The 13,558-nt window shown below is 44.5% G+C and overlaps 1 protein-coding gene across 11 annotated transcripts in view; it reads left to right on the forward strand.

Annotated features, from left to right (window-relative positions):
* The window catches only part of LOC122402214 (protein turtle-like), a 234,641-nt gene that overhangs the window by 32,695 nt on the left and 188,388 nt on the right, over positions 1-13,558 (forward strand). For 10 of the 11 annotated variants that reach the window (XM_043405285.1, XM_043404860.1, XM_043405199.1 and 7 more), the window contains exon 2: positions 11,406-11,459. The exons of the other annotated variant lie outside the window; for it this stretch is intronic. The gene's annotated coding sequence lies outside the window, so the exon portion shown is untranslated. The remainder of the gene's footprint in view (positions 1-11,405; positions 11,460-13,558) is intronic. 11 annotated transcript variants of the gene reach the window in all.

Here is a 13,558-nt window from a genome sequence, read left to right on the forward strand (position 1 = left end):
CCAGTTCCCACAAAACGGTAAACAAAAATCACCCGATGGTAAAATTTGGATTATTTTTTTAAATTTCGAGGGAGCGTTCGAATTCTTGTAGATTCCATCGTATCGAGGCTCTTTAGCCGGGCGTCACGTTCGCGGTTATGAAATTTCGGTTGATTAAATTAAGCGATTTCTCGTTGCTGGAACTTAGGCTAATAAAGGTCCCTGAATCGCGTTACCTTATATTCCGACATCTCATTAACGGTTGTTTACCGAGTGCCGTAGCAGAGGAGAGCGCATTCAGCGCACTAGGTTCGCCGGCTGCGTACTTCTCAGTCTCGTTGAGAAGTATTATTTCAACCTTGTTATTTTCCCATTATGCAGCTTAATAATAATAAGCGGCAAGAGCGACGCTGCTAGACGACGCACGCTCCCATTTTCGTATGCTAATAGCAACGGCAGTATCACGGCCTCGACCGGTGTTGTTCTTCGTTGTTTGCCGTTATTATTCGAAACTCCAATGAAGTTAATTTTCTGAAGTCATTATTCCTCGACTGTCGAGAAATAATTGCTAGGGAATTCCAGCCAGTGCGTACGCTCAAACGCTTTCAACGTTACGATAGATTACTTTGACTCGTAAAAAGAATATATTTTGGTATATTGTTTTAATAAGTAGCTCGTTTAATATAACATCTTGTTACACATGTAAATGCAATAATCTGTGAAAATTTATAACGTAGAAAATGCCCGACACCATTAACGGGTTAACTACGGTCGCGTTACGGTCAGGTTTTCCATCGATTAAACGTCAAAAATAATCGTTCGTCGGGCACGCGTCCCAGTCTTCCTTTATTGTAATAGTTAACGGTTTAGTCGATACACCCCCTCGCAGAAATAATTCTCCGGCACGCTAGGGCGAGATTCGAAATTTATCGTTCGAATTTATTGGATAACCATTCTCCCTGCACGCTAGATTCCCCTGCATTCGCCGTCGTTGTGTCACGTGGCACGAACTTCGAAACAATATTAACGCAGCTTCTGCAATGATTCCCCCGTAAGCCTCGACTGTCAGCGACATTGTTTCGCGCCACTGGGTTTGTTAGTGAGAAACTCGTTTAGTTACCAACTTTGGTCCCATCCACTTTGATAGAAGTCCTCGGGTATTCCTCCTAGTGCTTCTCAGACCTCGGTTTCCACCTTCGTCGTGGACGAAGTCATTTATATCAAGTATTTGAAATTATTTTATTTCGACATCGATAAGTGAAAAGTGAAAATAGAAGGTGCTTATCAAGTACCAGTGATGAAGATCCGAAAGGTTGGGAGGGAAACTTATGGCAGGTGCGTCAGACTTTCCTCGTGTCGTTCCTACAGCCTTCCTTTGGCTCAGTCGACTCATATCGCTCGCGAACGGTAAAGCGTCAAAGCGAAAGTACGTGTCGTGAATGGATAGCTTCTTAATTAAACTAGGCACCGATGCTTTCCACTCTTTTATCAATTACTTCGTTAATGAGGTAATTCGACACGAGTCAGTTTCATCGGCGCAGTCGGAAGCCGTTGGTTCTTTTTTTTTTTTCTCGCGTTCCGGACGCGCGGTTCCGATTGGCTAATGAGCAGTCGCCAAGCACGACAAACGAAGTCTTATTAAGGTTTCGCCCCCGAGCTACGCCTGCAAAGTGCTCCGCGTGCAGAATTTTCACCCCGTACGTGATCAGTCCCCGTTACCCTATTTCCATTTCAAGATTCGCGAAAGTGGAACGACACCTTCGAACAATCGCTCAAAAATGGCGGGCGTGAACATTTCTACGTTTCTTTTCTATTATTTGGGGAAAAAGTATACAGCGCAGGAAAAGATCTTTTCTTTTTATTTTTAAGATATATTCTTGTTAGTTTGTAAACTGGTGGAAGATAATTCCCGGGCGATTTCACGGAGGAGATTGGGTAAATGTATTTTTGGGGCAAACGTGACCTGCGAGTTCGCGTAACGAAGCTCTTTGTCGTGGAATATCAAGAGGTTGAACATCTTCCAAAAGCAGGACGTCCGAATTTCTCTGTAACGTTGCCACTGACGTCGATCGGATGGATCGGTCCGATTGTTATCGGCGACCAATGAGATCGATGTATTTATGTGACCCACATGTGCATAATGTAATGGCTCGGACCTAGTCTGTCCTGTGCAGACGCGTTGCGGCAGCTGCAGTTAATGCATCGCGGGACACGGCGTTACTATCGCTTACGTCTATCGGAAACCGAGCGCGATCGCACCTACGTTACCGTAAATCTGCATTACTGATTACCTGGTTCGACGAAATTGCCGCTCGAAAACCCACCCGTGCTATGGAAAAACCATAAATCTCGTTTTATCGTGTCGCGAATTTTACAATTTCAACCTGGACGTCCCTGCATTATTTCCAAACGCACGCTCGTCAACAAAAGACCAAACAACGAGAAACCAATTTATCGTTGCGGTAGGATATCTGAGAAAATTTAGAAACGTTGCTTACTCTGGGCAGTCAACTTAATTTCTAAACATGGCGATGTTTTTATTGGGGCATCTTTTCGATTCGAGGAACCTAGAATTTTTGTTGGATAAATATTGTCGGGAGTGCGTGATGTTTGGGCGCGTTTGTCGAGCGGATAAGAAGCGTGTTGAGAAAATGTCGGGGCGACGGTGGCCACTGGTTACAGAAGAAACAGAGGGTGGAAGGGACCTTAAAAATCCTGAAATCCTAAACCTAAACACGGGGGCGGTTTGCGGAAATTCGCACGGTTTTTCAAACTTTTTCTACGCACGCTCACCAACGCACGAGGAAACAAAATTTAAATGTAATTACAAGGGGAACGCTCTTGAGGAACTGTAAGAAGCACCGGGGGGAAACGAACTTGGCATTTATGGCAGTATTGTAGTATTGTCTAGACAATTGACATAATGGTGGCAATTATGCGGTGAAGGATTCACCTCACCTGTTTCACCTGGGGATGAGCTGTACCGGGTCAATGTCCTCTGTATTTTCACTCGTCCATGTAATCCTTGCTCGAAATTAATTTTAAATTCTCTGGTTTTTTATTACGATTAGGTTTGGGTCTAGTTTTTTGAGAGGTTGTGGTGCATCATGGCGCTTAGTCTTACATTTCCATCTATCGTTGGAACCCAGGTTCGCTATTGTATCTGCTGTTATACTTCATTAACCTTTTCTTCACAGAACTTTGCTTTATTGCAATTTTACTCTACTTTTTATTCATACTGCTGACGCATGGCTTCCTCCTGGGAATTCTCGACTACGAAGAATCCTATAACAGCATTAGCATTAACCTGTTCTATGTATTCTTCTAGTCCACGACTGTTTTAATTGCCCTAGAATGTAAATTCTTTCTGTCCCTAATAATTGCACTTCTATCATTCTTTACCATTACAGTAAAAAAAGAAACAAGGGGTCGTATGATTTAATAATGATATCAAACTTATCCCTCTTTGATTCTTAGATGGAATAGCAAGCAAAATTGAGCCTTCAATTTCTGTGTCGCGTTCCGTCCACGCACGGTCGTGGATTCGTGGATCGATGAACGATATCCGGAGCGATATTTGTCGCGTCGAGTAGAAACGGTCGACGACTCCTCGAGCACGGAGTGAACGCACTCATGGCTGTGAGAATTCAGGATACGGCGATGCCGGTGGGAATTGCGTGGCGTGCATTGTGCGCAACGCGCGGAAGATATATGAAGAGTATATTCCGGGCGCATCTTTCAATCCCTGCTGGATCTTCCTTTTTTGTTCCCCTGGATCCTTTTCTTTGCCTCCATTCAGCCGGGTCTCATAATTAGCGAGACCAGTGGCGCGTGTGGCCTGCGCAATTACGTAACCGATGCGTTCGCTTCAGGAACCAAGTATTTTCCTTCGAAAGAAGGGTTGACACTTTCTGCAGAGAAGGCGGGGGAGAGATCAGGGACGAAAGCAAAAGGATCTGTTCAATTTTAATTTGCTTTTGTCACGAATAAACGAGGGTCTATCGATCAAGCAAATATAATTGCTGAGTATCGTTCTTATTCTCGATAATTTTATATCATTCTTAACCCGAGACTGGATCTTCGAGTTTTTACATTCCAGAGGAGATGAATCATCCGTGGACATTAATGGTCGATCGCTTGATCAGTCTCATCTATTTCTCTTATTTCCTCCGACACTTCTGACTCGATTCCGTTCGTCCCGAAGCGCGCGCGGTACGCAATTCATTAATTAGAGCATGCGCGTCGATAAACTAATCTAGTCTAAGGGCCTGGCTTTATCAAGAGCCGAGTGGATCTAACTTTATTACGATCTTCGTCTCCTGGTACGGACGAACTCGCGTAGATTCTTATCTACGCGGTCGAGGAGGATCGAGGGCTGCGACAATTACACAGAACGGTGTACGAAATTTGATCGGAAGATTTAAAAGCAATAAGAAGTAGCAAATTTCAAAGTTTATTCAACGAGGTACAATAATAAAAAATGATACATCTTCGTTTTATAATATTTAAAAAATTACACTCCCTTTTTCCATCTCGATCGAAATTTGTTGTAAACGGCCATCCGGGAGAGCTGTCTTGTTAGCAAAATTTCGTTCCGCGAAATCGAGTTTCAGCGCGAACGTCGTTGTCGTCGCTTGGCGGTGTTTTCTGCGGTAGAAAACATCTGAATCGAGCTGTAGGACGAATCGTTGGTATCCACCAACGTAGACAATAAGATTGCAAGTTGTTCGTTGGTTCGTGTCGGTGTGGGTTCCGTAGATTTCACGGTCTTGGCTCCGGCAGTCGGTTGTGGCCCGTATTCCCGCGTCTGGAATTACGCGAATTGCGTAAGAGGGAATTGCTCGTGTGCGTGAGCGCGTGTAATTCGATTTCAAGTTCACGGAGAGAGAAAACAGGTAAACGCTTGTCACGACTCTGTCCCGTGGATCCGACGATCAAAGCAAACCGACTAATTCTATTGGAAATACGCGTGCACGGTGTGTGCGAATCGTTTAATCCCTCCAACCGCGAGTACCCCGAAAATCGCCCCCATATTTTTCCCTCGGGAATCTCGCGTTTCGTTCGATCACCAAAATTAACCTAGCATCGACGAGCAATTAAATTTATTTCATATCGTAGACGTTAACGGATTATTATTATATCGTTATACGCAAGAAACGTTTTATTAAACCGCGACGCTTTCGGTGTTCAAAACGCGCTCGCTGTCGACACTTTTACCGAGCATTTTTCCGAGAAATTTAATTAAAACGGAATTGATTTTTGCAACGCTCCTTCCGGGGAATCCTCCTTTAACGCGACCAGCTTCATGCGTCTTCCAAGGATTATCGAATAATCTATATAGGGGAGGCATAACCGGCGCAACGTTTTGTAGCGCGAAAAAAGAACGGGTACAGGCGGGAAAATTTTAACGGTCTCCCCTGTATTTTATCACGGCTGCTTGCATGATATAACAAGTAGTTATATGGACCTACGAGCTGCCGCCATGCCGCTTCACCGCAGGATTCTCGTTGTACTGCGCCAGGGGGTGTTATATTCCCTAGCAATGGGGTGGTAAAGTTTTTTTCCTGGCCAGGGTTATGATATACGCTCAAATCCTGGCTTAGTCTTCTCTCTTACGATTTTCGCGATAAACTTCTTACTTCTTTATCTCGGATTTATCGCGAACCGCCTCCGCGATATTATTAATAATCTCGTTTACACGGATATATTTTCTCCCGCCGCGTGTTCGAAGCAAACGTGAAATCTTTGTTCATCGTTGAAACATTTACACGATTTTCAGTAACTTATATTTTTCATTTTCGATAATATTAAACTCTCCTTCGAAAGGGAAGTGAACGATCGACAATCGTGACCAGAAAGGGTTGGGGGGTGGATGCAAATAGAAAAATACGCTTACTCGATCCTTTCCATTTCTATCGATCCTCTGCCTTTCTTCTGTTCTAATACACCGTGAAACGGAACGGCATAAAAGTCCTCGGAAACGCAATTCTTGGTCGACGATCTTGCTTCCCTTTCTTCTTGGTTCTGCATTCCGCGGAAACAGCGAACCGATGTAAACCGAGGGGAAGGAATACGGTGGACGAGCGTGCACTCGAGTCCGCCGGACGCAAAATCCATCCGCGGTTCGAGCACATGGAAGTCAACGAGGTTCCATTTCGACGTATAAAAATTTGTATGCATTTATTCGAGATCCGCGGACGGAAAACGGTAAGAGAATCTAACGAGAGACGCTTCCGCGGTATCGGAGGACGATTTGAATCAGAAAATTACGCTAACAAACCGAGCAGTCCGTTTCCCCCTTCTCCGTGGAATTGCGACAACGTGCAGACGCGGCTGAAAAATCACATTTCCGCCGATGAAATAGATTATTTGCCCCGATTGCCCGTTATATCGCCGTTAAACGGCCATTTTTATTGTCTTCGCTCACGCTTGACTTTCGATCGAATTCTCTTCGCAGCTGAGACCATTCGAACGTTATAGAATTTTATAATATTATTTTCTGCGTACACGTTACCTCGAGGTACAAAAGTATTTTAAGGGGACTATTCTGTGCGGTTACTTCATATTAATCGAGAATGTATATTCTCAATATTCACGTCTTCGAGCTGTAATTTTAATTAACTTTTCGATAGACCCCGCCTTTGTCTTGATATTGATTTACGTCGGTTTGTTTAGCAACAGTCGCCCACAAATTTTCCGTGGGCTTTGTGTCGAAACTGTTTCCAAGCCATGAAAGAACATTTACATCGAACGATGTTAATTAACGAGTCATCTTTGATCGTGAAACTTCCGCAGAATCGAGCAACGGTCTCGTAATGAACGCCGATGTACGGGTCGGCTCTTAAACCGCGGTACGAGCGGTAATAGAATTATTTTATATGCGAAATTTATTAATAACGGGATAAAGTAACGGAAGAATGTACGAATTTAAAAACTTTTACGAGCAAAGAAGTCCCTTTAGAAAAAAAATTAAAAGAACCTCGACGGTTAAGTTCGCGCGATAATTAGTAAAATGTCTAACCGCTGAAAGTTTCTCGAATTACACCAGTGACCGTATTATTATAATTTGATCGCGTATCCGCGTGAATCGCTAGAAGTCTCGTTTCGGCGAAAATATCGCGTGGGGCTCGAGCATTTACCGTTCGCGATGACTCGCGTGCAACGGCTCTGCCGGGTTTTCTAATTCTCGGTCGGAGCCTAATTAACGAGTCTAAGTAACGCGTGTAATTAAAGGGAGGGCAATACATTTGCCAGGCGGCGGTATCGCGAAGAAACGACAGGAAAACTAGCTGCTGCCACCTCTTAATGGCCCCTCCTCGCGTGCTCTCTCGTGGGATACGCGTTCGCGAGAGTGTGCGAACGTCACAAACCGTGAACACGGCCTGGATTATACAGGCTGTCCCAAAACGATCGGACATAGTCGACGCATGGAAATTCCTGTCGCACGGAATCGAAAGCTCCGATATCGTTTGCACCCCCGAGACACCGCTGAGTCTTTTTCACCCGTTGGGCATTTATTTCCGATACGTTCCATCGCATTACTTTTACTTCGTAATTGTACTTCCAGTTGTTTTAACCCGTAATTGATACACCTGGATCCTAGGGAACCGAGAGGAATTATTTTTCTCCGCTGCAGAGAAATTGGCTGTAGCTGTAGTCTCCATTATTTCTGTATCGCTGATACAACCTTTTTTTAATATTAGGACCGTTTTATTTATTCTTTTCAACAAAAATTATATTTAGTATGCAGGGAGTATGTAAATATGTGCGCGTACATAGGTGTGCGGTGCGCGTAGAGCGTCGCTCGGGAGTCGAGCAGCTCGCCCCGGAAGTTGGACTTGTAAATTATAACTGCATATATCATGGAAGCCAAACCTCGCGTTGCAAAGTGGTTGCAGAATTTTCGATTTCTCCTGGCGCAAGGAATTTGCATGTCTCGGTTTGTCCGATCGTCTTGGGACACCCGGTAGGCGGGAGCATTCCGGGAGTACGCTGTTTAACCCTCGCAGGGAGAAATTCGAATTTCCGGCTGCTTCCGAACTGCAGCGAAACTCTGGCAACCTGATGCTTTTAATATTCAGTTGTTTACTTATGCACGATACAGGGAATTCGAATATGGACAACCCGTGGCATACAGCAACCGTGTACATCCTCGGGCGATTCAGAATGGATCGCGGATAGAAGGAAAGCGGTTGTTCTTTGTTTAGAAATTTAGATAATTTTTTAAAAGAATAGCTCGCTCGTAATACAAAATCATTTTTTATTGGGGACGTGATACAAAGTGATGAAAAATACAGATTGTTTTTCTCTCTCGCGAAATATTCCCGGAACGGTCAGAAATATCGACAAAATTGCGAAACAAAAGTCACCCCTTCTTTTTCGCGTCTGCAAAGCTGTTCGCTGATAATTATTGAAAAAAGAAAAACAGTACGGCTCGAAACGTATGAATTTTTCGATAATTATTCGAACGCAGTTTTGCGGGCATAAAGGAGGGATGCAACTTTTATTTAAATTATTTATCGATATTTCTCGCCCGTTCTGAAAATATTCCACGAGAGAGAAAAATCTGCTTTTCTTTCAAGGGGTGATTTCACCCGTTCAAACGTTATTATGTTACCGATGGGAAACAGTTTTGTTTCACGGACGAGTTACTCTACCGGTGCACAGTGTTTCAAAATTTTCTGATTCTATTCAAACGTCCTTTGTGATTCCATCATAGAGAATTTCTTTTTTAGTTAATAGATATCTACTAATTTTCTCGCTAGAGCACCATCGTGTTCTTTTAAACATACAATATCATCACACTCGTGTTAAACAAGAATTTGAAATTATATTCTGCGAATTCGAGTCGAGATTTTATCTTCCAGAGAGGTTGGGTATCCTTTTCCCCCGGTTCGTGTTCCAGCGTCGAAAACATGGACGCAAAAAAATAGAAAATGGCGGGAAACGTGGTCTCCAATCTCGTATTAAAATCTGAAATTACTCGCGTGTCCGTGTTTCTCGCAGAAAAATACCAAGGAACGCTTTTTTTTCGTTCCATCGAGAGAATGACGCGGAAGGCGGATCGATCGGGTCGAGGATTTGAACGATGCCGCGTAAATCGGATATTCCGGTCGCTTTGCGTGTCGCAAATTGTGCATTTTAATGACGCACGCGTGTACGGAAATAAAATGTCGGAAACGAACTCTCGTCGTAGTGACCCGAACGAAAGTAGGAGGGAGTCTATCGATTGTCGGACGCCAGAAAATTGAGAGACTCGTTCCCGGGAAAGGGGGTGGGGGGGAAAAAAAAAAAAAGAATTCCGATCCGTGATTCTGTCAGTCGGCGTCGCATTCCGCGAGTTCATTCGTTTCGGTGGGCCGTACGGGAGCTTAATTTATGATGGGCTCCCGACGCGACCGGTATTAAAATCCATAATGAATGAGCAAAATGAATTACGCGCGCGCCTCGCGTCTAGTCGGTCGAGAGCGCCGCGCAACACTCGCTCAAATATGATTTTCGTTGCACGCCGGCTCCGGGGCCATTTTGAATGGATAATGTTCCCTTCAAGTAGGGAAATTAGTCTCCAAGAGCACGAAATACTACAAGGCATTATCATTTTATGCAGTCCTCGCCGGATACACCGCGAAACGTTCCCAAAGGTTTCCAAACTTTTTCGGAAAACCATCCCCTAAACAGAAAATTGATGGAAATTTATTTACGAGGAGTTGCATTATCAGCTTACGTACGTCGCTATCCTCGCGTGGACGTTCGGTAGAAAAATCCGTTAAAATTAAGATCACCCTGCGTTAACGCAAATTCACACGTGTAGTTCGTTCGCCGGAAAGTTACGGTCGAAATATTTCGAAAACTAGGGAAACTTTTAATACGAGAGGCTCTCGGTCCCAGAGTAGACATGTTTATTTTTTAGTTTTGAAGTGTCTCGAAAGTTTTTAATTATACGAAAACAAAACGATCGCTTAAACAATCCCTGTACTCGAAGTTGAATACAAGGTTCGGTGTTGAATTCGTTCAAGATCCGCTCAAAGCGACGTACGAGCCGAACAGAAAAAGAAACTCTGTCGCATTAAAGAAGTTGGACGGTAAAGCCTGGCGGCCATATTGCCTCGACTCGGCGTTAAGAAAAGTTTGTACGGTTTTGCTGGGTTTACCGATAAAGCAAAGTAATTGATGTGGCAAGTCGTTGGTTTTCGTTCTATTCATCGTACTTCGCGTCAGCCGGACGTAAGAAAATTTTCAATCGAGTCTGCTGCGTTTATCATTTCCAAAAACACAGCGTACAATTTTCACAATTTTTCCATTCGCGTGTACAAACGATACGCTCTGTATATCGTAGCAGCATCGGTCCGCGCATTGTTGGCACGCTTTTTTTCACAGCGACAAAGGCCTCTCTCCGTGCGTTAATACCGCGTTTTTCCGGCGACCGACGGTTTTTTTTCCATCGACGGAAGGAACGATTTTCGCCGCGTCCCGATCGAATCGTCCGCTAAATATTCTATCGTCGAAAGATTCACCGTCGAGGGGATTTCGGGATCCGTCAGCCGCCGGATGCGTCGATCGTTTTCACGAGGATTTCCGCCTTGGTCGTTTTCTGTCTCGCGACCGTTGAAAAGCATCCAACAGCTTTCGTCGAAAGAAAAATCTATTAGCAACTTGACGTGCTTTCCCTCCCACGCTCCGTGATCCGATTAATCGTCTATTTTACGCTCGACGGGGCGATAGAATCGTCTTCGGACTCCGCCCCGTTCCGCTTTCGTTACGTTTTTAATTAGACGCGAGTGTTTACGGACGTTGGTAATGTAAAATTATATCCGGAACGGACGGTACTCACGGCCAGAAAACGTTTCTCGAGGTTCGCCGGAGGTTTAATCAGTCGGATGCTCGGGAGGGAGCGCAAAGGATGTCGTCGCGATTACTGCAGCCACGAATGATCTTTTGTTCGCGACAAATGAAATTGGACGGCTGCTGTTTAGCGTGGCTAAGAAATTGCGATTAATTCTTAACGAGTTACACCTGTTACCGAGGACGAGAGACTTTTCTTGCCTTTTATCTTCGAGGCATCTTTCCGTAATTGAACGATACAAAATCCACCGAAATTCGAAACGTAAAAATTGTTTTCAGCGACCGTGAAACGTCAAAGCTGTCCGCTTCCGCAAAGGGTTAATGAATCGTTGGAGACGTTAAAAAAAAAACAAAAAAAAAAGAGGATCTCGTGCCAACGTTGTTTTGCCTGTAAATCGATGGGATGAAATATTTGATTACGCGGTGGAAAAATATCGCGAAATAATAGCGAGAGGGGGTAGCCAAAGCGCAGACAGGGCGCAATCATTCGGGGTATTACGTGTTCTGTTTTTCACCGATTGGCGGTTTGACCGAGATATGGCCGTGCCTCCATCAAACTACATTTCATCGTGTCTGTCTTGCAGAATTCGAGTTGCTGGCAGAGGGCTTGGTCGACGAGCCGGGGCTACAGCGAACCGGTGAGTTTTCTCTACCCCTTTAATGCGATTATAAATTGTAAACGGCTGCAAGGAACGAGCGGCTTTCTCCCATTCAACCTTCTGTCTCTTTTTTTCGTTCGCCGGTTCGTTATATCGCTCTCGGGGTACGCCGCGACGGGCTACGAGGCACTTAATTTTCGAGGCTGCATTTACAGAGCAGCGGAACGTCGAAACTACCGGTAATTAACGCGTGGCTCGACTCCCCTCGCTTTCGGATCGAAATCTGATCGTTCGTAGACCGTCGTTTTTCCCGGACGTTTTGCATTTTAAAAGAGTGGAGCGTCGATTATCAGGAATAATAGGCGGACAAAGCGTTCTCGATAAACGAATCTTTCGATAATCGATGCCGGAGAAATATACATGGGAAATGGTTTTAATCTGCCAGAGGAGAATGTGAACGTTACTTTCCACGGGTGATCCTCTCCTGTTACCCAAATATATGAAATAAAATAGGATGCAAACTGCAAGAATTTCTGTTGCGTTCGTTGAAAGATTTCGAAGAATCGAGCTAAGAATTTGCAAGAGCGATAGCAATCATCGGTGGAAAATTGTGTCGAGGAGAGTGGATGATTGAATAATTCCATTATCTCAAGTATCGAGGAGGCAGATAGCCGTTATCGGGCGAGATTTACTTCATTAGAGGGACGAATTCATAATTTCAATAGAGCCTCTTTCATTCAGAATCGGAATGAAAGGACATCTTCTGTTCCATCGGATCCGATCCGTAATTCCTCGACGTTGAAATAAAATTAGATATAAAAAAATGTATAGGCCGTCGATGGTTCGTTATTGAAACGAATAATGCGTCGTCGGGAACCTTTATCGATCCTTTAAAAACAGATATTTTTAGGTAGCATTATTTTTAAAAAATTGGGTACGTTCCGGAGCTTACAAAGTTTGATCTACTTTCGAAAATCGGTAATTGGAATAACGAATTCAAGCCTCATTTTAATAGTTATTTAATAACGTTTTCGACCGATCGCTGTCCTCTTCCGTTCCTGGTTTCTTTCGCGAAGGACACGGAGAATTCGGGAAAGGTTGGCGTTCCTCCTCACAGACGAGTTCACCGTAATTTTCAACTATTCACTCGCTCGCTTTTACGTCTCCGTAACCTCTTCGCGTTGCGATAGAAAAACTCGTTTCCGTGGCGGGTAAAAGGCGCGGCGAGCAAAGACAACCTTCGTACCTCGAGGTTCGTCGGCCGTTTCGATCCCGAAGTGCCTTCCGTTTCCTTCCACCGTTTACATTCTTTAACTTCTCCCGGGGAATTCATCCTTTTACAGAAACAAAGCTCGCAGATTCTAAACTCAATAGTTTAGAGATACGGCTGCCTCGTATTCCGCAGTCCCTTTACGTCCCCGTCCGTTCGACGTCGCTTCCGTTTGATCAAGTATGTCAAACATGCGATCCGATCCACTAAACTCCGCGATCTCTATCTTCCTGTTCGTTTCGTTCCCTTTTATCGGACGTTGGTCTTCGTGTTTGTTTCCTTTCAGGGTTGAAAGTAACGTTCGTTGTAAATTTTAGTTCGATGAACAATTTGTATTCTATATTGTCTACGAAGAACCTTATTTTCGGTTGTGAAACGATATCGAGATCATCTTGTACAGTCCACGGTTCACTCGAGCGCGCGTACTTGACGAGCATTCGACATCGATTTATCCCGAAGCTGAGCTTCGTTCGAACAAAAAATTCGCGTTTCGGGCTCTGTTCGCTCGTATCGCCGGTTAAGAGACACCCTATATATTTTTACCGCATCGGTCTCATTTTACGCGCGGGCAAGGGTTCTCCGCGTCGCGATGAATGCAAGCATCGGTGGCACAAGGGGGTGGTGGGGAAAAAAATCGTCGGGTTGACGGAGAGGTTAATTGAAATCAACCCGTATTGCCAGGATGTTCTTTCGGCGCAAACTGGCGTGCTTTCGCGGTGAAAAGAAAAAATGAGGGTCGTTTAGACGCGGACAAAGCCCGGCGCGATGTATCATCGTCGATGCTCGAATTTCCCGCCCACGAATCGGCCCGGAGCTCCAACTATTTCCACGATTTCATCGACGAGTTTCCCGCGTTCCGTCGGTTCGA

This window comes from Colletes gigas, unplaced genomic scaffold (genome assembly GCF_013123115.1).
Source record: "Colletes gigas isolate AHSC1104 unplaced genomic scaffold, ASM1312311v1 Colletes_gigas_Sc00001, whole genome shotgun sequence".
Taxonomy (NCBI): domain Eukaryota; kingdom Metazoa; phylum Arthropoda; class Insecta; order Hymenoptera; family Colletidae; genus Colletes; species Colletes gigas.